The sequence below is a fragment of the Mustela nivalis genome, assembly GCF_964662115.1.
Source record: "Mustela nivalis genome assembly, chromosome: 6".
Lineage (NCBI taxonomy): Eukaryota > Metazoa > Chordata > Mammalia > Carnivora > Mustelidae > Mustela > Mustela nivalis.
In genome coordinates, this window is record NC_139025.1 from 112,375,342 (window position 1) to 112,399,813 (window position 24,472).

A 24,472-nucleotide genomic window follows, 5' to 3' on the forward strand; every position below is an offset into this window, starting at 1 on the left:
TGGAACACCAGGTAGGAGAAGAAGGCTGTGGGCCAGATGAAAAGGGAGAAGACCAGGACGGCGGAGAGAGGGAATGATTTCAATGATAATTTACAACACAGATAATGGAAAGGGGTTTTATGTATTTAAAAACCCATATATCAGATAAAGACTATTTTAATAGTGAAAGGCTAGAAGCAATGTAAATACATTATGGTATCTTCAAAAAGTAAAATCTTATCCAGTCATTTAAAATGATCATGTCCTATATTGGTGGCTATGGGCAACTTTTTTTTTATATAAGATTTTATTTATTTATTTGACAGACAGAGATCACAAGTAGGCAGAGAGGCAGGCAGAGAGAGAGAGGAAGGGAAGCAGGCTCCCTACTGAGCAGAGAGCCCAATGTGGGGTTTGATCCCAGGATCCTGGGATCATGACCTGAGCCAAAGGCAGAGGCTTTAAGCCACTGAGCCACCCAGGCGCCCCATATGGGCAACTTTTGATGTTATATTGTTTTAAGAGAAAAATAGGTCACATATATGGGAGGACATTCTTTTCGGCAAATGGTGCTGGGATAACTGGATATCCATGTGCAAGAGACTGAAGGTGGACTCTCACCTAACACCACGCAGAAAAATTAATTCAGAACGGATCACAGGTTGTGACAGGCAAGGTAATGAAAATCTGACATTACTTGGCAAAGGAAAGTTAAGAGAGCAGATGGAATTAAGGTGGCTCATCAGATGGTTTTGAAAGAGGGGGCTTATCTTAAGATATCCAGGTGGGCCCAACGTAACCCCAAGGGTCCTGAAATATGGAAGAGTGAGACTGAAGAGGAAGTGGGAGTGATTCAATGTGAGAATTCAACATGCCATTGTTGGCCTTGAAGATGAAAGGGAGTCGTGAGCCAAAAGAGGTGGGCAGCCTCTAGAAAATGGAAGAGGCAAGAAGGCAGGGATTCTGTCCTACAGACCCCACAAGGAATGCAGCCTTGCCGACACTTTGGTTTTAGCCTGGTAAAACTCACTTCAGACTTCTGACGTCCAGAGCTGTAAGAAAATCAATCTGTGTTGGGTTACTGACCCAAATTTGGGAGCTAAAGCTATAAAACCCTTAGAAGAAAATACCATAGTAACTTCATGACCTTGGGTCATGATGGTTTCTTAGATATGACACCAAAAGCACAAGTGTCAAAAGGAAAAACACAGGACTTCATGAAAATCGAAGACTTCTGGGGTGTTAGGTGGCTCAGTTGGTTAAGTGTCTGCCTTCGGCTCAGGTCAGATCCCAGGTTCCTGGGATCAAGACCCACATCAGGCTCCCTGCTGAGGGGAGCAGCTCCCTTCCCCCCTCTCCTGCCCTTCCCCCGCTCATACTCTCTCTTTCTCAAATAAATAAAATCTTTTCAAAAACTGAAGACTTCTGTGCTGCTAGTGATATCACCAAGAAAATGAAAAGACAATCCACAAAGTGGGAGAAAATATTCACAAATCATACATCTGATAAGGAATGTGTACCCAGAATATATAAAAAATATTCTTACAACGTAATAATAAAAAGATAATACAATTAAAAGTAGGCAAAGGACGTGACTAGACATTTCTCAGAAGAAGATAACACAAATGGCCAACAAGCACATGAAAAGATGCTCCACATCATTAGGGAACTGACAAAACCACAATAAAACCACTTCATGCCCCCCTAGTAAAAAAAAAATATAGGTAATAAAAAATGTTGGTGAGAATATGCAGAACTTGGAACCCCCCACGCACTACTGGTGATAACGTAAAATGGTGCAGCCACTGTGGCCCACAGTGGGGCATCAGCAACATAGAATTGAATGTAGCGTTAGTGTAATACCCAGAGATTTTTGATCCAATGTGTGTATCTAAGAGAAATGAATACAGAGGCCCACACAAAAACTTGAACATGGATGCGCATGGTAGCAATGTTCATAATAGCCCCAAAGTGGAAACAACTCAAGTGCCATCACAGGACAAGAGGATAAATAAAATGTGGTACACCCATACAATGGAATGTAACTGGACAATAAAGAGAAATGAGGGTCCTTGAAAATATTATGCTAAGTGAAAGAAGAGAGTCACAAGAGACCACTTCTGTAAGACCACTTACAAATGAAATGTCCAGGAGGGGCAAATTTATAGGGACAGAAAGCAGACTGGTAGTTTCCCAGGTCCAACACATGTGATGAGGGATGGGAACGGCCAGCGAGTGGGTACAGGATTTTTTTTTTTTTTAGGGAGATGAAAATCTCTGAAAATTGGCTTGTGGCAATGGTTATACAACTCTGAATATACTAAAATATGGCATTGTACACTTTTAGTGTGAATGGTATACATGAAGTATTTCCTAATTAAGCTGTTTAAAAAAAAAAAAAAAAGAAGGCCAGGGCGCCTGGGTGGCTCAGTCAGTTAAGCATCTGATTCTTGGTTTCGGCTCAGGTTGTGATCTCAGGGTCATGAGATCAAGCCCTGTGTCAGGCTCCGTGCTCAGTGTGGAGTCGGCTGGTCCCTCCCCCTTGTTCCTCCTCATGCTCTTTCACTCTCTCAAATACATAAATATAATCTTAAAAAAAAAAAATAAAAAGTAGGCCATTACTCAGCCATAAAAAAGAATGAAATCTTCCAATTGCAACGACGTGGATGGGACCAGAGGATATTATGCGAAGCAAAATGAGTCAGTCCGAGAAAGTCAAATACCATATGATTTCACTCACATGTGGAATTTAAGAAACCAAACAAATGAACACAGGAGAAGGGAAGGGAAGGGGAAAATAAAGTAAGATGAAAACAGAAAGGGAGGCAAACCATAAACGACTCTTAACTCTAGAACACAAACCGAGGGTTACTCGAGGGGAGCTGGGGGTGGGGGTGGGGCAACTCGGTGCCGGGCATCAAGGAGGGCACTTCTTGTAATGAACGCTGGGTGTTTCATGCAACTGGTGAATCACTAAACTCTACCTCCAAAACTAATAATATACTATATTCTAACTCACTTGAATGAAAAAAAGCAAAAGTAGGCCATTATATGGTATCCTTAATATAATTCTATTTTGGGTAAACAGAAAGGGTGATTTATCACATTCTTGTTCTTAAAACTTTAGTTATGCTTAAGAAAATTTAGTTATTCTTTTTCTACAATGAGCAGTAGAAAAATAAAGTTAAGAAAAACAAAATTATTTTCCTTTGGAAGAAATGGTGTCTTTGACCAATGGGAAAGCCCAGGCAGCGTCAGCTCCCCAAGGAAGAGACACAGATCCATTGCGAAAACGGAATGTGAACAACCACTGAACATCGGCGGTAACGAAAGAATTACAAAAACCAAACAACCTGATGCCAGGTTCCCACGATGCCCTGGAAATAACTTCAGTGAATGACGAACAACCATCCCGGGCAGGAGTGCGGGAAGCGGGCCGTCAGACCCAGGGCGGGTGAGAAGGAAAATCAGAACAGGTGCTCTGGGCTCCTCCAGCTTTGCTGTGCACACAAGTCACTCGGCCGCCTCTGTGAAGAGCCACCCAAGTAACTTCCTACCCGGGGCCTCCTTTCATCCCCCTTTTCTCCATCTTCTCCTCTCTTCCCTCCGTCCCTCCTCCCAGCATAGAAGCTGCGCTGGCAGGAAGAGCAGCAACGCCATACCGCGGCTGGGAGCTGTGACTTCTGTTAACCTCGGCTTGCTGGAAGCAGCAGTGATCTTGGCATTGACTCTAATGGGTCCCCGAGCTCTGAAACAGCCGTTCTGATAGCTAGTAATCTGCTCCGCCAGCGCATTCCAGGCTTGCAGACAGCGTTGGTTCAGTTTTTAGCAATAATTTCTACCAGGGGTATTTTATTTTCTTCTCCCCAGAGATTAAAAAAAAAGAAGAAGAAGAAGAAAAGATTTGAAGATAACGTGACGGTGTAGCCGGTTAAGCCGTGGCAAGAAGTCAATACAAATTGTAAAAGTAGATACCGCAGCTCAAAGCTTGGCCCTGTGGCTCCAACTGATGTCGAGGTGAGCGGTCTAGGATACTTTACAAGTCTCCAAGGGTGAAAATTCATGCTCCTAAGCGTAATTCCAAAGCAAAATCCAATAAACCAAATCATTAAGAAAGAGGTCAAGGTTTCAATAGTTATTGGGTGTATTATTTAATATTTATTGTGCCAGGCATTAGGCTGGGAGGTAGACATGATCCCCATTTAATCCTCAACTCCTGTGGGTTATGTATCCCCTGATTTTATGATTGACGGAGCTGAAGACTGAGAAAAGTAAAACTATTTTCAGTATACTTTAAGAAAACACAGATGTATATAGGATGCTTCAGAAAAATTTGGGTGGGTTGGTTTTTTTTTTTTTTTTTAGATTTTATTTATTTATTTGAGAGAAAGAGCAAGCGCACAAGTAGGCAGACGGACGGAGTGAAAGGAGGAAGTGGACTCCTCGCTGAGCAGAGAGCCGGACGCGGGACTCCATCCCAGGATCCGGGGATCATGACCTGAGCTGAAGGCAGACGCTTAACCGACTGAGCCACTCAGGTGTCCCCAAAATTTTAGTTTTCTAATTTCAGAACTTCTAATAATCTAGAGAAACATAATTATCTTCATTTCTTCTGTCTTTACTGAGTTCCCCCTTCCCAGCCCAGCACCTGGCGTCAGGAGTGGTTAATCTAATTTAAAATGGAATAAATGTAGTTAATCATTAACCTTGGCTTTCAGCTGAAACTGTTAGGCAAATAAAACCAAATAGATTCCACACTGACAGAGAACTTTGTTCCATATTTCTTACAGTCAATATACACAGTGTATACACAATATACACAGTCTTACAATCAATATACATAGTCTGTTTTGAATGGGTAGACCGTGTAGTTAGTTTTTAATCAATTGGGAAATTTGTTTCCCCCCAGGAACAAAATATAAAAGGGTGCTATTGTGTTCAGAAGAATGTCAAGTGCCATCATAAAGGAAAGTTTTAAAAATTTACTTTTTGGGTCATCGAGATTCTTATTAGTTCCCTCTTGTGTCAGGAAGATTGTTAGTAATACTAGCTGTTTTAACAGATTAACCTGGAGGTTCTAATGGCTTCATACCCAGAAAGTTTCTTTCTTGTTTGGGCCAAGTCCAGATGGTGGAGCAGGGGGCACTCTGCTCCACACGGGCACTTAGGGTCCCAGGCTGTCAGAGGGCCTGCCCACTCCAGCATGTGGTGTCCAGGGTCGCCCTGGACACTGACATCCGTCCAGCAGATGGGGAGGGGGGAGAGTGGAGGATTGCCAGGCCTGGCCACCTTCCACTGGCCACATTCAGCTGCAAGAAGGCAGGGAAATATGAGACAGCTGTGAGCCTGGGCAAAATGAGTCATTGGTTTGGCAAAGAACGGAACAGTCTACCAGAGCAGTCAGCATCTTCTGAAGGGGAGAGTTCATCCCCGTTACTGGTGTTATGTAAAGTGTGATACAGGTTTCTAGTAAGGTGACTCTGGATAGCCCAGACTTCCTCCCCACTATCTAGGAGGCTGAGTATCTGCTTCGGATCCAGGTCCGCTGCCTGACCCTGCTTCATCTAAGACCAGCCAAGACATCTGACAAGTATGCTCCAGAAGCAGGTCTCATACTCCCATCAGATGACGCACAGATACTCCAGTTCCAGAAACAGAAGCTGAGGCCCAGGCAGAGAGCTCTTGCTCATATTATGGGGTAAAGAGACACAAGGAAATGAATAGTTACCAAGCGGCTACTCGAGCTGGCTCTGGACAGATATTATCTTATTTAATTTTAATAACCACAGAGGAAGGAATTTTATTTCTGCTTTCCACAATGAGAAGGCTGAGGCTCATGGAACAGGCTCCTCTCCCAAGGCTGTGGCAATAAAAGAAGTGGACCCAGTCTAGGTCCTGTCTCGGTCTGTGTACTTTCCAACACGCTTCCTCGGAGCCAGGAGCTCTGCAATGGGGAGGAAGCACCTCACGACGCCCTCCATGGAAGCTCCCATGTCCTTTGGGGCCACCACTCTCAGCATCCAGGAGCTCCGTGTACCGCAAAAATACCCACAATATATGGGGCCAGGGAACGTGCCTCTAATCCTTACTGCCGACCCCGACAAGGTCGAAGGAGGAGGGCTCTTTCCAAGTGAGCTGTCCTCCGCTTTCAACTTCGGTGGCTTCCACTTTGCAAAGTTGGGGACTGACCGGAAAGCAGGAGATGCTGGCGTTCTTCAGTCTTACTGAAAGCAGTTTTCCTAGGCTCACACGCGGCAGGTACCAGCAAAATATAACAATATAAATACAAACACAGGTCGGAAGCAGCAGAACCTGAGCAATCTTGATGAAGAGACTTAGCCGCAGAAGTTGAAGAAAATCCGAAAGAAGAATCAGGAATGTGAACTGAAGTGCCCATGCGTGTGGGAGTGCATCCCGGAGCCTAGCTGATGCTCCTGGGACAACGTCGGTGGTTTGTAACCTTTTTTTGTGTGTGTCCACAGCACACTTCCAAATTCTCAAATGTTTGGCTGCACATTTGAACGGCCTCAGAGGTAAACACGGATTATGAAAAACAAGGCTTCGGGAAGCTCCAAAGGCTTCTCACAATTGTCACATGATTCACTCTCGCTGCCGCCCGTTTGAGAAAAATTGTTCACTACCTTGAAGCACCTGCTTTTTTTTTTTTTTCCCCAACTATTCCCAAGAAGTGTTTGCATATCTCAAGAAATGGCTGTTTTCCTTAAGGGCTAACTTGATGGGACGCCTGCCCCTTGCCCGTGGCACAGAAAAGTGTGGTTCATTCCCTGCCATGTCCGACAGACACCATAAGAGAATCTACTCGACGCTGAAGCAAAAATGTCTTTTGCATCCAGAACAACATTTGGCATAAACTTAGGTACTGTGGCTCTGCACCCACCCATCGTGGGCTTTGGGGACTCAGACTGGCTCACTGGAAATGTGTCCACTGGGGTTCCTGGGTGGCTCCGTGGTTTAAAGCCTCTGCCTTCAGCTCAGGTCATGATCCCAGGGCCCTGGGATTAAGCCCTGCATCAGGCTCTCTGCTTAGCAGGGACCCTGCTTCCTCCTCTCTCTCTCTGCCTGCCTCTCTGCCCACTTGTCATCTCTGTCAAATAAATAAATAAAATCTTTAAAAAAAAAAAAAAAAAGGAAATGTGTCCACTATAAGTCATGAGATTTGGGGCGCCTGGGTGACTCAGTGGGTTAAGCCTCTGCCTTCAGCTCAGGTCATGATCTCAGGGTCCTGGAACCGAGGCCCGCATTGGGCTCTCTGCTCAGCACGGGCTTGCTTCCCTCCTTCTCTGCCTTCTGCTCTGCCTACTTGTGATCTTTGTCAAATAAATAAACAAAATTAAAAAAAAAAAAAGTCATGAGATTTGCCCACGTGTGATCCTAAACTCCCTTTTACGCACAGAGCTCTTCACCCAACCCGTAAGCACACCAAGGGAGACTCAATGTCATGTTTCAAGTGCAGCCCAATGAAACAGTCTTTTTCAGGAGGAAAAGCAAACAAACAAACAAACAACAACCCACCAAACCCAGCTTTAAAATAGAATCTCTAACTAGACCTAAGAACTGTGCCATAAAACTGCCAAGAATCATGGCATTTCTGTACTCGGTCAGCCTTTCAGGGACGGTCTCCTAACGAGAAAGAAGGAACTTGAAAATATTCTGCCTGTGCCAGTGATGTGTGATTTAAGAGAGGAAATACTTAGGGGCTTAAGAGACCTTTGCAGGGAGCCGGGAAGCTGGCTGCAAGTTTGAAGACATTTGCATTCCCTGGAATCCAGGCTCATTTATCTCTGGGAACCACCAGGATGTGGAGTCCATAAACTGTGATTTTAGAAGGTCCCTAAGTGAGCAATGAATCAGAACCAAATGAAACTCAGCGCAAGTGGGTAGCAATTTATCGTGGCTTTTTCCCCAGTATGTGAGGGAAAATTCAGACATCTGCAATGACGTGGTGATGAGTCCGTGAAAACACTTTACCATTTGATAATGAATCCAGGAGCAGAATGGGGCTGAACCAGGTTGGCTCTCCTCTCCTTGTCTCAATCCATTGAGCCCTGCTTCTTGGGTATCTGCTGTGCGCCCACTGCTAGAAGCTTGTGCAGTCCCCTCCCTCTGGGCAGTCTCCAGGTCTTGAGGGGCTGAGGAGGGCAACTGAGTCTATAGTTAGGGATGCTAAGGCAGAGTTGCAGAGTATCAGATCTCCTCACCAGTGCCCAGCAAGGACCATAGTTTCCTCATGCACTTATGCAGCCAGAGAGATTTCTCTGCTTCTCAAAAAATCCCCACTGCTTCTGACTTTACAGCATGATTTAGGACACAGACTTCTGTGTCTGGGTCCCGTTTCCTCAGAGTTGGAATGTTCTGTCCATGGGCTGTGATAATGGTCCATTTTTTTCTAACTCATTGCTTGGGAAAACATCCCACTAATACCTAAAAACTTTGCATGAAGTTTGTTGTAAATCTGTTTAATTGACTCTCGACCTTGTAGTCTGAATAAACTTCTCCACGGGCACGGTTCAACCACCATCTCTTCCGATGGCTCCAAGCCCAGGCCTGACCTCGTCTCATTCTGTATCCCACTGCTTTCTGCATATTTCCATGTCCAAGTCTTACCAACATTTGTAATCCAAAACATCTATAATTAAATTCATGACCTGGTGGTCATGAATGTCAGTGTTAACATTAGACTGCTTGAAGTCAAATTCTGGTTGTACCACACACTAGTCATGTGCCCTTGGGCAAATCATTCCATGTCCATGAGCCCCATATTCTCCATCTATAAAAATCTGATCACTGATGGTACCTATCCCTTAGGGTTAGCCTGAGAGTTAAATGAGATCTTCAGGGTAAACGTGGTGTCTGATACATACTGAGAGCTCATTGCAAAATGGATGTCTAGATTTCTGTCATGGGTGCCAACCATTCTCTACCTGAGATGGGGAATGCTAAAGATTGGAGGGTCCAGTGGTGGGATTTCCGCAAAGGGGAGATTGGGGTTGGTTCTCCCAGATATAAGGAAAGAAGGGCCCGCAGCTCATCCCCACCCTATGAATGGCATTCATACCACTCTTCCTGGTGTCCTTCACCTGGCCACGTGAGAGTCGCCATCCCTTGGACCAGAGCTGGCAGGATGGTTGAAACTTACATGCCACACTGCCTCGGAAATGAAAGCTTCTCCTGCCTAGCAGCTACCCGTGAAAGAAGGACTCAAACTACAGAACACTCCCACAGACGATTCAAGTCAAAGAGGACTGCGTAAGGCTTCTGGTGGCTTCTGCCAACTGCCGCCAGTTTCGTGGCCATCCTTGCTGCTGGCAGGGTTACTGGAAAACAGACACAGCCCCCGACAGATCACCTGACTCAAGTTTTCTTCACTCTGCCCTCCTGGTCCTCTCTTACATGTTCTTTTCTCCCTCATCCTTTTCTCAGAGGGTGGGGAGTCTCAGAGCAATACTCTCCAGAGGTGTGTGGATCATGGGTCCTTCAGGATAATCTAGGTAAAAGAGGTCCCTAGTGGAGTAAGTTTGGGAAAGGCTGTCCCCCAGAAACCTGCCTTTAGGGCTGTGCCATAAACATGAGCGTGCTGAAGGCTTGGAGAAACCCTGCAGAAAAGAAGCCTGTTTGACCCAGTCTGATGCAGTGTTTCCCAAACTCCGTCTGTCTATAGGACCACCCCACCCCCAGATACCTATAGATTTTCCAAGATCCAGTATTCTACAGCACACATTTCCAGGAAACGGGTTTTAGAGTCACACTTAAAATGTCTCTTTCTCTCATTCTCACACCAGGTAGTAACCCAGTCCTAGTGAATTTCACCAAACACCTCCCGATTCTACCTCCTTCTCTTCACTCCCACGGCCTCTACCCTGATCTAACTGCTCACTTCCTCGGTCCTGGATGGAGGCCCAAGGAGCCATATCCCTGCCCTACCCTGGCCATCCCTCTGCCCCTGTCAAACTACCTTTGCAATACATTCATGTCATTGTCATGGGCTGAACAGTGGTTCCCCCAAACAATACCTCTATGGGGATTCGGAATCCCCAGCAACTGTGAATGGGAGTGCTGGGGTTCGGGACACACGATCTCAAAAAATGTCAACCTGGCATGTTGAAGATTTTCAGTTAAAGGAACTGGAGACCAGGCAGGTGTAGGAAGGACTCTCTGATCATCTCCTGAAACAGGTTATAAGACCCTCAGGTGAGAGGTGCTCTCCCTATACCCAGAGGAGAGGGGCACCCTTATCCCCAAGATGAAGGAACACCCACAGCAGTATGAGTGACTAGGCTTTGCTAAGTTTCCCCCAGTTTCCCACTCTGAGGCCCCTCTGCCCTGTCTGGGTTTGCCATGATTCTCCTCTCTTCATCAAATCTGGTATAAAGACTCTCGGGTTGAACCGTTGCTTTGGGTCTTCATTTCCTTAAAGGCTTCCACGTCACATAAAACTTGAAGCAAATAAATACGCATGCTTTCCTCTCGTGACTCTGTCTCTGCTCATATGCCAGGGGTCCCAGCTGAGAATTTAGAAGGGTAAAAGGAAAAGACATCTTTCCCTCTACTACAGGACTTCACTTGGACAAAGGGACTTGGCAGATGTCATTAAGAATCACAAGATGAGATCATTTGGGGTTATCTGTGTGGGCCCTAAATACAAGGACAAGTGTCCTTTTAAGGACAGAGAGGGGAGACACAGGGAGAAGAGAGAGGCCAGGTGCACATGGAGGCAGAGATGGTGGTGATATAGTTACAACCCAAGGAACGTCCAGGGCCACCAGAAGCTGCAAAAGGCAAGGATTGGTTCTCCTTCAAAGCCTCTGGGAGGGGGTACAGCCCTGCTGCCACCTTGATTTGGGAAGTCTGGTCTTCAGAACTATGAAAGAATAAATTTCTGTCGTTTGTAGTATTTCATACAGTCATGTATGAAATGGATACAATCATCATAACACCTTTCTAGTCCTCTCCAGAAATGAAGCAACATGAGTCAGTGCAGATTTCCCTTCAAGGGCTGACTGTTCTGTTCCCATCACAGGCCAAAGAACAAGCGTGGCCATCCTGGTGGTATATCCTGTGTGAAGGCGTAGTGCAAGGGAAGCTTCAAGAAGGCTGGCTGCCCTTGCTTCAGGTTCTAGGCTGGAGTCTGATTAAGTTGCTGGCTCAGAGGTTTCCAACTTTGGAGTTTTCTAGATCCTTCTTTTTACCTCCCAGATTTACTCCCACCATTCCTTTTCCTTCACTGAATGGCCTTTGAAGATAGACGTGCATAAACTCTGCCACTGAGAATCTTTGGTCCCACTTAAAGACATGAAGGTGATAAATCACACATTCCAGGTACAGAAAGTAAATGAGGATTCTGGGTTTGCTTGTTGCCTTTGCTTGTATTTCTCTTTCCCACATTTGTTTATTCATTCATTCATTCAGCCAATATTTATTGAGCACATACTAAGTGACAACCACTATACCCACTATTGGTTATGTTTAAGGATGAAATTCTGAATATATCTTTCAATCCATGCACAACATTTTCTGCTTTCCCATACACTCTGCCTGAACTTACATGTTCCTTTTATTAAAGCATATGTCTTGGATTTCCTTCACCCTGACTCCTAACCCCATCTTCCAAAAGAACGACCTTTTACGTGTGGCCTCTCCAAGCCTTGGAGTGGAGAGAAAGCCCAGAGGACAGTTTTGCATTCGCTTCTACCAAGACTTTACAGTACAACTTGTTGGCTAATCTAAATAAATACCGGCTGTCTATAATAAATAATAATAAAGAAATAGGGGTGTGTGGCTGGTTGGGTCATTAAGCATCTACTTTCGGCTCAGGTCACAATGCCAGGGTCCTGGGATCAAGCCCCGCATCGGGCTCCATGGTCAGTGGGGAGTATGCTTCTCCCTCTCCCACTCCCCCTGCTGTGTTCCTTCTTTCTCTCTCTCTCTCTGTGTCAAATAAATAAATAAATAAATAAATAAATCTTTTTAAAAAGTACCGATAACCTTGGGAAGGTATAAAGACTTCGACAAAATGTACATCTAACACAAAGGACTTCATTTTGGTTGGGGGGAAAAATGCACTCACGTAGAAATTGAAGGTCCAAGGCCTGGCTCTGCCATTTTCCACTTGGGTGGTCCCTCCAGGCGCCATCACTCCATCCTCAAGGGTGGGCAGGCCTCGGGGATCGGCAAAGCAGAAGCCCATGTCCAGTGCAGGACCACATTATGTGAACAGTGTGTCAGTGACGAGGGTCTGAAAGCTATGTGAATGCGTTCAAGACTCGAGGTGCCAACTCTCAAGGAATTTGTCACACAGGAGATACAGACTTGCTCTCCACACAGGTGGCTCCGGCTGCCCCTTACCGATTTCCGGAATAACTCCTTCAGACAAGGAGTAAGCCCTTAAGAACAAGGATCTTATTTTGCCTGTTTTTTGAGGTTTGGAGGCTGGAATACATGAAAAAAATACACTTTTGCAAAATAAGTGGACAAAGAGCTACTGCTAATGATCTTTCTCTCCAAGGAGCTCAAAGGAAGATTTAGTGAGAACAAAATGTGATCCACCAGATGAATCAAAAGAAAACGAACTGACTGACAGGTTAATGAATTCTTTGGGAATATAAATGAAGGACCAAGAGAGACAGACACTGCCCTTCTCCTTACTCCTGGCCACATGGCAGACCCATTCATGGCCCTTCCACCGGTCCTGCAAGTCTAGGTATTTTCAGGTTGAAGCAACACACACATATGAGTAAAAAATGACTGTGCCAAGCTCACTGAGCCTAAGAAAACGGAGATCAAATTATCCACCCATGTTTTTGGGTAGGAACAGATGAATGTCTAAGAAAATATATTTTTAAGAATGATAATATGAATTCAATTAAATATGATGCCTAAAGAATCCTATTTCATCATTTAAACCATTTCCTTTTAAAAACACCTTGCATATTTGTTTTCTTTTAAACATCACAGAAAACTAAAATACCTGACCGAAAACTATCCATAATTCCACCACTTTCCTTGTTTTTTTTTTTTTTTTAAGATTTTTATTTATTTATTTGACAGAGAGAGAGAGATCAGAAGTAGGCAGAGAGGCAGGCAGAGAGAGGTGGGGAAGCAGGCTCCCTGAAGCAGGCTCCCTGATGAGCAGAGAGCCTGACACAGGGCTCCATCCCCAGGACCCTGAGATCATGACCTGAGCCAAAGGCAGAGGCTCAACCCACTGAGCCACCCAGGCGCCCCCACCACTTTCCTTGTTTAGGGAGGTATGGAGGCTAGGGAAGTAGGTAGCTTTTTAGGTGTTCACTGAGTTCACTAAATTAACGGGGGGGGGGGAGTATTATTTGAATCGTGACACTGTTCGATTTAATAGAGGACAAGTGAGTAGAGCAATGAGTTCTTTCTCTCTATTCACATCGACTTCCCCTTTCCCACCTGCGTTTCCCCGAAGTTCATCCACTCAGGGCGAAAGGAATCCATCAAAATCCTTGAGGAGAACACAGGTAGCAACCTCTTCGACCTCAGCCGCAGCAACATCTTCCTAGGAACATTGCCAAAGGCAAGAGAAGCAAGGGCAAAAGTGAACTATTGGGATTTCATCAAGATCAAAAGCTTTTGCACAGCAAAGGAAACAGTTAACAAAATCAAAAGACAACTGACAGAATGGAGAAGATATTTGCAAATGACGTATCGGATAAAGGACTAGTGTCCAAAATCTATAAAGAACTTAGCAAACTCAACACCCAAAGAACAAATAATCCAATCAAGAAATGGGCAGAGGACATGAACAGACATTTCTGCAAAGAAGACATCCAGATGGCCAACAGACACATGAAAAAGTGCTCCATATCACTCGGCATCAGGGAAATACAAATCAAAACCACAATGAGATATCACCTCACACCAGTCAGAATGGCTAAAATCAACAAGTCAGGAAATGACAGATGCTGGCGAGGATGCGGAGAAAGGGGAACCCTCCTACACTGTTGGTGGGAATGCAAGCTGGTGCAACCACTCTGGAAAACAGCATGGAGGTTCCTCAAAATGTTGAAAATAGAACTGCCTTATGACCCAGCAATTGCACTACTGGGTATTTAACCTAAAGATACAAACATAGCGATCCAAAGGGGCACGTGCACCTGAATGTTTATAGCAGCAATGTCCACAATAGCCAAACTATGGAAAGAACCTAGATGTCCATCAACAGAATGGATCAAGAAGATGTGGTATATATACTCAATGGAATACTATGCAGCCATCAAAAGAAATAAAATCTTGCCATTTGCGACAACATGGATGGAACTAGAGCGTATCATGCTTGGCAAAATAAGTCAAGCAGAGAAAGACAACTATCATATGATCTCCCTGATATGAAGAAGTGGTGATGCAACATGGGGGCTTAAGTGGGTAGGAGAAGAATCAATGAAACAAGATGGGATTGGGAGGGAGACAAACCATAAGTGACTCTTAATCTCACAAAACAAACTGAGGGTTGCTGGGGGGAGGAGGGTTGGGAGAAGGGGGGTGGGGTTATGGACATTGGGGAGGGTATGTGCTTTGGTGAGTGCTGTGAATTGTGTAAACCTGGCGATTCACAGACCTGTACCCCTGGGGATAAAAATATATGTTTATAAAAAATAAAAAATTAAAAAAAAAAGATTTTTATTTATTTATTTGACAGAGAGAGAGAGATCAGAAGTAGGCAGAGAGGCACTCAGAGAGAGGTGGTGAAGCAGGCTCCCTGATGAGCAGAGAGCCCGACGCAGGCCTCCATCCCCAGACCCTGAGATCATGACCTGAGCCAAAGGCAGAGGCTCAACCCACTGAGCCACCCAGGCGCCCCCACCACTATCCTTGTTTAGGGAGGTATGGAGGCTAGGGAAGTAGGTAGCTTTTTAGGTGTTCACTGAGTTCACTAAATTAACGGGGGGGGGGGAGTATTATTTGAATTGTGACACTGTTCGATTTAATAGAGGACAAGTGAGTAGAGCAATGAGTTCTTTCTCTCTATTCACATCGACTTCCCCTTTCCCACCTGCATTTCCCCCAAGTTCATCCACTCAGGGCGCCCTCTGATCCTGACAGTTGGTCCACCGACATGTCAAGATCAGTGTGGTCATGGAGGAACTGTGCTGTTCACCTGTGGGATCTCTGCTCCACCTCTGTGTTGCTTTCCTCTCTCATTCATCTGGGGTTTACAAAGACTTCTTGGGAAACACTTGCCCCAACCTGGCGCCCGTAGGTTCCTCACCTACAGCAGAGTGATTGAGGATTGACCTCAAGTACCAGGTCGCCGGGGCTCAGATCTCAGGGCCTCCACTCACCACGGCCTTGGGCAAGTCATATAACCCCTCTGGAGCTCAGTTAGCCCACCCGAAAAGGCGGAGCGAGAAGAGCAGCTCTGTCATGATGGTTGTGTTTACGGAAGGAAAAATATGTATCAAGGGCTCATTGTATAACCTGAGTGGTAGTAAGTGCTTCATTAGCCCTAGTCAGTGATTATTACCTCCAAATGAGAGTCTCAGTAAAATATCCCAGGAATGTGGAAGTATGAGCCTTCCCCCCGCCCAAGAGCAGAGGGATTAAAGAGGTCAAGACGCTGTCTTGTTTAGACGACACTGCTCTGCCCCCACAAGTTGCCTAAGAAAGCAGTCCCAGGAAGGAGGCCCTGGCTCAGCCTGTGGCTCCCCTCCACGCACAGGAAGCCATGGGAAAGAGCCACTGCCAGGGGCTGGAGGCTTCCAGTATGCGCTGATCAGGAACCTTCTTCTGCGGTCAGTCAGGGTGAATGGCATCGGAGTGGACTTGTTTACCCTCATCACTACCTCCCAGATCACCGAGGTCTTCTGGGTCCCATCTCCAGACCAGGGCACCCCTCCCTCAGTGAGGTTACTCCCCAGCCTTCTCAGACAACCCCTGAACCTCACCACTCTGACCTCTGGAATTAAGAATCTGTCATGCCGGCCATATTAGCAGCTGCAAGTGTCTCAACCCTTCCGTGTTTCAGTTTCCTGTGTAAGGTCGGGGTGATCGTGGTACCTACACTTCAGGATTATTGAGAGGACTAAAGACGTTATTCCACGAAAAGCATTTAAAATACTGTTAAACACACTGGCTGTAAACTTACTGCTGTGATTTGCCACCGTAGCATGTGAAGCAACCCCCCTGAAGCTTCATCATCGGTTCTAAATGGCCCATTGTCCTTCGACCCACTCACTGGACCTCGCTAGCCACTGCGGCTCCTCCTCACATCACAAATTCCTCAGGGCTGGGATGGAAGTCGAATAAAGACAGTCTTGCAGCTACCCCCAATGCTGTTTGCAAGGCACTGTCCTCCTCTCTCAAAAGCCTCTGGCCCCTCTGATGTTAATGTTCTTCCAACCATTTCCTCCATTTCCTGTCTTGCTCCTGTACTCACTCTTCCCCACACAGAAACAAGAATAATCTTTTAAAAAATTAATTCAGATCTTGTTCTTCTTTGCTTAGAACCCTTCTGGGGTGTGCTGTTATATTTGGAATGAAACCCAAAGCCTGTCTGCACATCTCTCACTCATTCCCACTGACTAGATAACAATGTTGACCTTTGTGGTTCCTGAAACACTGACACTCACTCACCCCAGGGCCTTTGCACTTGCTGTTTCTACTGCCCTCAATACCCACATTCTGGATCCTTCATGCCATTCAGGTCTGAGTTCAAAGGTCATCTTGTCAGAAAATCCTTCTAAGAACTTCCAGCATAAATAACCCCACATTCACTATCTCTTTACTCCATCTATTGCTCTTATGGCACTACCAACATCTGAAATGATCTAGATTTTTTTTTTTAATTTACTCTTTTCCTGTCTTTCCTCTCTAGGATATAAGCTCCATAAGATCAGGAATCTCTTCTTTATTGTTCATTGTAGAATGCCTGAACCTAGAATAGTGCCGGTCCACAGTAACCCTCAATAAATATATGATGACAAAATGAACACAGAACTACAGGGTCCAAAGACCACAGAGCTCTGGCATTGGACTACCTGGCTTTCAATCTGAGCTCTGCCGCCTATTGGCTGCATGACTTTTGGCAAGTTGTTTACCTCTCTCAGACTTGAAATTCCTCAAACTAAAATATCGGCAAAAGTGAGGTGCCTGGATGGCTCAGTTGTTAGGCATCTGTGTTCGGCTTGGGTCATGGTCCCAGGGTCCTGGGATTGAGCCCCGCAGAGTCCCGCATCGGGCTGGCTCCCTGCTCAGCAGGAAGCTGCTTCTCCCTCTCTCACTCCCCCTGCTTGTGTTCCCTCTCTTGCTGTGTGTGTGTGTGTGTGTCTGCCAAAGAAAGAAAGAAAGAAAGAAAGAAAGAAAGAAAGAAAGAAAGAAAGAAAGAAAGAAAGAGGATCTTTAAAATAAAATATGGGCAAAAGCAGTCCACACCATCAGGGCTGTGATGAGGATTAATGAGATCACATCTACAGCACCTAACACACTATTAAAGTCCAAGCATTCAACAAATAGTTGTTACGGTTATCACTAGCCAGAAGACAACACAGACTTTAAATTTTAGTAAGATTAAGGTTTGTTAAACTTGGATCTGTTTCTCTTTTTCAGAGAATGGAGCAGTACAGAATGTAGCCAGAAGGATGGTTCCACGACTCCCACCCAGGTAGGAACTCTTCATTTTGGACAAATGCCTCCCTTTGTCTGAGAAAGAGAGCAGATCCTCACATCACCTTCCTGGGAATAATCAATCCCATATTTCAGGTTTAAAGCTGACAGATGAAAGATCCCAAGGTATCATAACTTCTTGTATAAATTAGCAAGAGGAACTAAATTTTCCATAGCCTAATTGAATGCATTTAGAAAGAGGAGGGGGGGAGAAAACGGAAGACACATTTCCCTGCAAGGAATAAAAAGTCTCAACTTTGTCCTCCTAAGGAAGGGTCTATGTTGTGCAATCAAGCAATGCATATATATTCCCCAGGGCATCTTATACTCAGAGCTCTCCAGTCCGACTTCTCCTTTGCTCTCCTCTCTGGAGTCTCTGGATAATCAGAATAAGGAGAAAGGGGTCAGTTCTGTTCTCCTCAACAGTCAAGGTCAACAGACAAAGCGTACACATATCTATGCAGCATTTACCTCTCTCTGGGGATCCTTTCAAGCCTTCTAAGCACAGGCAGGGTCATTTTTTATTTTAAGAGAGGTTGCATCAAGCTTTTTAAGGAATCCTCCGCTTTTAGCCTGCTCAACAAGGGTAACCAACGGTAGCTTTGCGCTCCTCTTCTGTGGGTCTGCAAAGAAGTGTGATCAAAAATCCTCTTGTTCTTTTGAAGATGGCTTTGAATGAGGAGTAGACTAAAGCAAGAAGCTGAGTGTGGTTGCGTCAGTGAGGGGCAGCTGGGATTTGCATGGGCAATGGTCAGTTTTAGGCATCTGACAATGAGATGCCAGTGGACATCTACCCAGAGAGGTCCAGTGTGCCACTGGTCACAGCTCCAAGGAGACCACTAGGAGGTATCCCTTATTCACATTACAACCGACAATGTCCCTCGGCCTGACATTATTGCAGTTGATGAATAATTTATAAAACGAAATCCAAAAACACTTGGGTTTTGAATGAGGGAAGTTTCCACTTGGGGAGGAGAAAGGAAGCTAGGGAAGAACAGAGAAAAAGGACGGAGGCCAGGAGTGACAGCAAGGCTAGGACATGTGGAGGTGCAGCAAGAGAAGGAACAAGCAGGAAAGCAGAAAACACACAGCCACGCACGGAGAGGAGGGAGACGGACGGGAGGGTGGGAAGGGGACAGTGGCGTGCCAGGGAGGGAGGCACAGTGCGGGCTGCGGGAGAGAGGTGGTTTAGAGCACACTGAAGTCGATCTGTTACTTGAGTTTGAATGTGTCTATCCGCCTTGCCACTTACTTAGTTAATGGTCATTGGAATAAACTATTATTGGACATTTTTCTTAGGACCTCTTAAGTGAATCACTATTCACAGTTGTTTTGGTGACTTGACCATATATTAGCTTAGCTTGAACCAATGAAAGCAGTCAACATGCCCCGGGCAAACTGTAGACAGTGCCATGCAGTACAATTTTGTCTCTGTCCAACATGGTAGCCACTCACCACAGTGGCTACTGAGCATTTAAAATGTGGCTAATTCAACCAAGGAACTGAGTCTTAACTTTTATGTAATGGAGTTAATTTCTCAGAGGATTGTAAGTACACCAAAGGGAGTAGAGGCAAGATGTATTACTTGTATACAAATGACAAATCTTAAAAATTTAATAGCTCTAAAATTAAAGGAACATTTACAAATAATAGCAAACTATTTTAAAGTATATTAGAAAACGATTATCTGGCACATCGAATGGTTGGTTCCACAGACATCGTAGCACTTGGGATATGAAAATGAAATAGAGCATTTATTCGAAGACAAATATGAGGGGCAGTACACGTGGGACATGAACACGGCGTAAGCTACGACGGCTGAACGCCCAGATCACGGGAGTCTGGGGAGTACTCGACGGGGGGTGGTTTCACAGTGCATTATACTGCAGGTTGACAAATGACTTTAATTTGTGACTTCGGACTCCCAGGGTGAGAAAGAAGAGCTGTTTTCCAATGGTTGCCATAGACGGGTGAGAGAGAAGAGGAAGGAGGTGAGAGACTACAAAATTCTGCCAAGCAAGCAGAGATTTGGGGGAATTCAAGCCACGCTCTGTGGTTTTTGTAGGTGCGACTGGACCACTCCCCACCAACACTTCACGCTCTCCTTCCCTTGCTGCGCGGACTGGGGGTAACGACGCCGATGATACCCCGGGATACCCGGGGGACTGAATCAGGCAGAGCCACAGAGGCTGCAAACTACAAGAATCAAATCCCAACATTATTCCATTTTGTTCCCTTCTCGCTTTTCTTAGCTTTGTCTCCTCTTCCAGGACCCCACCTGGACCTCATTTCAATGGATCTCAGATAATTTATTAAGGAATACTAAGCAGTTTCTATGTTTTTGGCTGCCCTGTTTCCTACAGTATACAGACTAGAGTGTTTCCACTTGGTCCAAAACCCCGGCCGAGGTTGAGGGTAAGTGGTCCTTTACAATACCAAGGCCTCTGACTATAGGTCTATTTCCGGTTATTGGTGGAGGGTGTGTGTCATCGTGCAAGGAGGGGAAACCAGGCCCCTGCTTCTGCTGATCCTCTGAAAAAGACCTGCCAGGTCTTTGCCAGAGTGTGCCCTGAAAAACAGCCAAGGCACAAATTAACACCTACTTTCTGGCAATGGGAACAATTCCTGAAAAAGCCACTTCCACAAAACCCGAGGCAACCTGGAATAATCCAGGAGCCAAGACACAATTTATTACTTCACAAAGAACATAGAATTCTGATCCAGCAGCAAAGTAGCTGCTGGGTTTTTTTCCTTTCCCACACAAGCTGCATTTCAAAGGTCTGACAGTTGCAATTTACAAGCCCAGCCTGTGAGAGGAATGCTTTACATAGCCGAAGATTTATAGAATGTCATAAGTGAAGACAGCATAGGGTAGGGATCGGGTCCTCCTTAGTCCCTCATCTTAGACTCGGGGCCACCGAGGCCCAGGAAGAGCAAGCAAGAAACTTGCCCAGGATCGCACACAGTGATAGGCGATGAGCCAGCCAGCCGTGAAACCGAGCTACTTGGACCCCGGATCACTTCTGTCTCCAGCTCTTCCAATCTTTCGATCACATTCGAACATCAATCATGTTCTCCAAGTAACGTTTTAAAAGAAATATTTTTCATTTTCAAACTAGCAGAATCCAAAAGGGGATCCAGGCATAGCTGAGAAGTACGGAGCCTCGCAACAGCAAGGGTTAATTTTTAACCCTTCCAAGCCACGTTGCCATGAAAAGAGGTAGTCGGTAAGATGGGGCCTGACGTTGCGGTGTGCGTCCGGCGACCCAGGACAACACACGAAGGCACTGCTTGTGAGAATGTGAATGGCAAAACCATTCTGAAGAGGAAAAAAAAAAAAAGACAATATGAATGAGATGTCCAAACCTCAGTTTGGAGCCAGAATTCCCACTTTAGGAACTTCCGCTGAAGAAGACACCAGAAGGAAGAGCAAACATGCAATGTACAACATGTTTCCAGCAAAACACCCAGAAACAATGTAAGTAACAGCAAAGTTTGGTGAAACACGCCTGGATATCCCTGTCCATGGACTGTCAGGCACAAGAGAGAGGGTATCTATGTATGTCTTCTAACGGGGAGGTGGTCTTTAAAAAGCACATCACGAAACGGCACAAATAGCACAATCCCACTGTTGTTAAAATAAGCCCTTTCTGTTTATTAGCAAGCAGTGAAAAATATCAGAGTTTACCACCCAATAGAAGACCTATGAAGTGTTGAATTTTTCTCCTTTTGTTTGTAGCATCCATTTTCTTATAAAGGAAATGTATTAATTCAGAGAGGGATTTTTGTTTGTTTGTTTGTTTGTTTTGTTTTGTTAAAGATTTTATTTATTTATTTGAAAGACAGAGATCACAAGTTGGCCAGGCAGAGAGAAAGGAAGAAGTAGGCCCCCAGGCCAGATGCGGGGCTTTATCCCAGGACCCCAGGATCATGACCTGAGCCAAAGGTAGAGACTTAAACCCACTAAGCCACCCAGGCGGTTTTCTGGAAGGTCTTACAAATGTAATAGGTTGATTATTGACTACCCAAGGTGGATACCCACAAAAGAATAACCTTAATACCTTCTCTACTGACAGGATCCCGGCCGGATGGTGATGCTTATCTCTGCTCCAGCATCTGTCAAGCCTTCCTAATTACTCCTGCAGGTGGCCAGATGGAATGGGCTCGTGCCCAGGACAGAAATGTGACCTCAGTGACTAATGCCCTTCCTTCCCCTGGTACAAAGGAGTCTTCTTTCTGCTCCCTTGCAGATGTGCTCAACGATTCTTCTTCTTCCGTGTATGCTCAGAGAAGCTGATATAGGCAAGGGGGCTCTAACTCTGACATCAGCTGGCCTGGGTTCGAGGACTGGCTCTGCCATTTATTTGCTGCCCAACTTTAAGCAAGTATCTTCACTTCTCCAAACCCAATTTTCTTCTTTTGTAAAGGTGTAATTTCACAAATGCACCAGCCTTAAGTGTACCGTTCCCCGAGTTCAGACAAACATTTGCAAACATTACAGATGTTTATACTCATGTATCCACCACCCGAGTCAAAGCAGAGAACATTTCCATTACCTGAGAAATTCCCTCCTGCCCCTTTCAAGTCCATTTCTGTAAACAAAAGCATTCACTTCCCAATTTCTGTTACCATAGCTTAGTTCCACCTGTCTTAGAACTTCACAGAAACCAAACCCTGTGGATCAGCTCTTCTGTGTCTGGCTTCTTTTGATCAACATAATGGTTTTGAGATTCAGCCATGTTTTTGGATCACAGTTTGGTTCTTTCTGTTGAATGTGTCTCTTGTGTGAATATACTCTGATTTGTTTATCCACTCACCTATTGATGGGTGTTTTCTGTTTGGGTCTGTTATGAATAGAGCTGTGATTAACACTCTTGTTCAAATCCTCTGTGTGTATGTGTGTGTGTGTGTGCATGTGTATTTTGATTTTAAGTCCTCTTGGGTGTGTGTGTGTGTGTGTGTGTGTGTAAGCATGTGTGTGTAGGCATGTGTGTGCACACACACACATACACACAGAGGATTTGAACAAGAGTGTTAATCACAGCTCTATTTGCTGGATCAGTTCTCCAAGTGGTTGTGCCATTTTACATACCCACTAGCAATGTATGAAGACTGCTGTCTCTCTCCTCACCAACACTTGGTATCATCAGTGGAGTGGCATTCATGGCATTGCGTGGAGGTTTTAACTTGTATGTTCCTGATTACTAATGATGTAATTAGTAACCATTTATGTATCTCCTTTTACTAAGTTTCAATTTAAGCCTTTTGCCCATTTTAACAGTTTGTTAGTCTTATTATTATTATTTTTTTTTTTAAGATTTTTATTTATTTATTTGACAGACAGAGATCACGAGTAGGCAGAGAGGCAGGCAGAGAGAGAGAGAGGAGGAAGCAGGCTCCCTGCTGAGCAGAGAGCCCGATGCGGGACTCGATCCCAAGACCCTGAGATCATGACCTGAGCCGAAGGCAGCGGCTTAACCTACTGAGCCACCCAGGCGCCCCTAGTCTTATTATTATTGGCTATGGGTTCTTTATATTCTGGGCATAAGTCCATTGTCACATAAATGGCTTTAAAAATACTTTCCTACCTATCTCAAAAATTCAAGGTGAGGACTGTCACAATGCTGTGACAGTCTATAAACTTAAATGATAGCCTTCCTTAATAAAATTCACAAAACAATTCTGCTATTTGTAGATAACAGTAAAATGGGGGCTAAAAGCATCCAAGGATGACACAGCATCCACAGACACAGAGGAGGGGAAGCCCTCGACTTCATCCCACCGCCTTGGAAAGCCTCCAGTACTGATGATCTACCACCAGATTCTCCATATTTTCCGTCTTCCCCAACCCTGCTTCCCCATCAACTCACATTATGATTATCACTCCCTCGTCTTAGCTTAGATACTGGATCAATTTTTTTGCTTTGATCTGACTGCTTTCCTTTTTTCTGAAATAATGGGTTTGAGCTTCTTGCAATCACAGTTTATGTTATTTTCTTATGTGACTTGCTGCTTATCCTAAATCCCTTCCTTAACCCACCTTCCTGCCTGTCCACCTGGTTTGCATGGTCTTGCTTTTCTACCAAGAGTTGAAAGGTTCTTGTACTCTGGCCCGTTCATGTGGCTTCAGGCCCTTGGATCTGTTCTGGGTCCAACCCATTCTTTATTCTTTTCATATCTGGGCTTGCCCATGATGAACCAGACTTGGTGCCTCATTTCTTACCCTAGAAATAATACTGCCAGAATGTCTGTGGGGTAAGACATTGATTCTGTTTCCCCGGATAAAATATTAGCATGGCCTTAGGCATCAAGGTCTTTAATAACTGACTTCCTATCATCTTTCCCTATCTAGCTTTTGTTGTTTTTCAAATAAATTTTCCAACAAGAAAATCCATTTCTATTTTTCCCCATTAAAAGTATAAAATAATAAGCAAGGATCACAAGAGTTGACCCCTCATTGCTATTTCCATGGCAAATTACTCCTAGCTAGAAGAAAGAATCTGGGCTCTTGGGATGTTTTTTTGTTTTGTTTTATTTTGTTTTTCACACTCCTCTACATTCATTCATTCATTTGTTCACTCAGCATTTACTGATCACCAGCTAGCTGTGACTTTCTGTGATTGGGGCTGAAAATATAAGTAAGCCTCAGACAAAAACCCTTACTCTTAGATGTTCACTGACTGGTGAGGAAAGCCAACAGATAAAGGACCTTCCTTCTACAAAACAGGAAGGGTTATAAGGCAAGTGCATGGTGCTATAGGAGTTTAGGGGGAAAATGGAATATTCATTCCAGAAGCCATCAGGATTGACAGTGATGGTGATCTTTTATGGAAAAGGTTGTATTTGAGCA

The 24,472-nt window shown here is 44.9% G+C and overlaps 1 protein-coding gene and 2 long non-coding RNA genes across 4 annotated transcripts in view; 2 read left to right on the plus strand and 1 right to left on the minus strand.

The window, feature by feature from the left end:
• Positions 1-21,592, plus strand: part of LOC309866276 — a 30,435-nt gene extending 8,843 nt beyond the window's left edge. The window contains exons 2-4 of the long non-coding RNA XR_014312538.1: positions 17,566-17,620; positions 19,551-21,100; positions 21,469-21,592. This is a non-coding gene — a long non-coding RNA (uncharacterized lncRNA). The remainder of the gene's footprint in view (positions 1-17,565; positions 17,621-19,550; positions 21,101-21,468) is intronic.
• The window catches only part of THSD4 (thrombospondin type 1 domain containing 4), a 556,226-nt gene that overhangs the window by 207,255 nt on the left and 324,499 nt on the right, over positions 1-24,472 (minus strand). The gene's annotated exons all lie outside the window — the stretch shown is intronic.
• Positions 21,715-22,905, plus strand: LOC309866279. The gene is made up of 2 exons (XR_014312541.1): positions 21,715-22,614; positions 22,655-22,905. It is a non-coding gene; the product is annotated as an uncharacterized lncRNA (long non-coding RNA).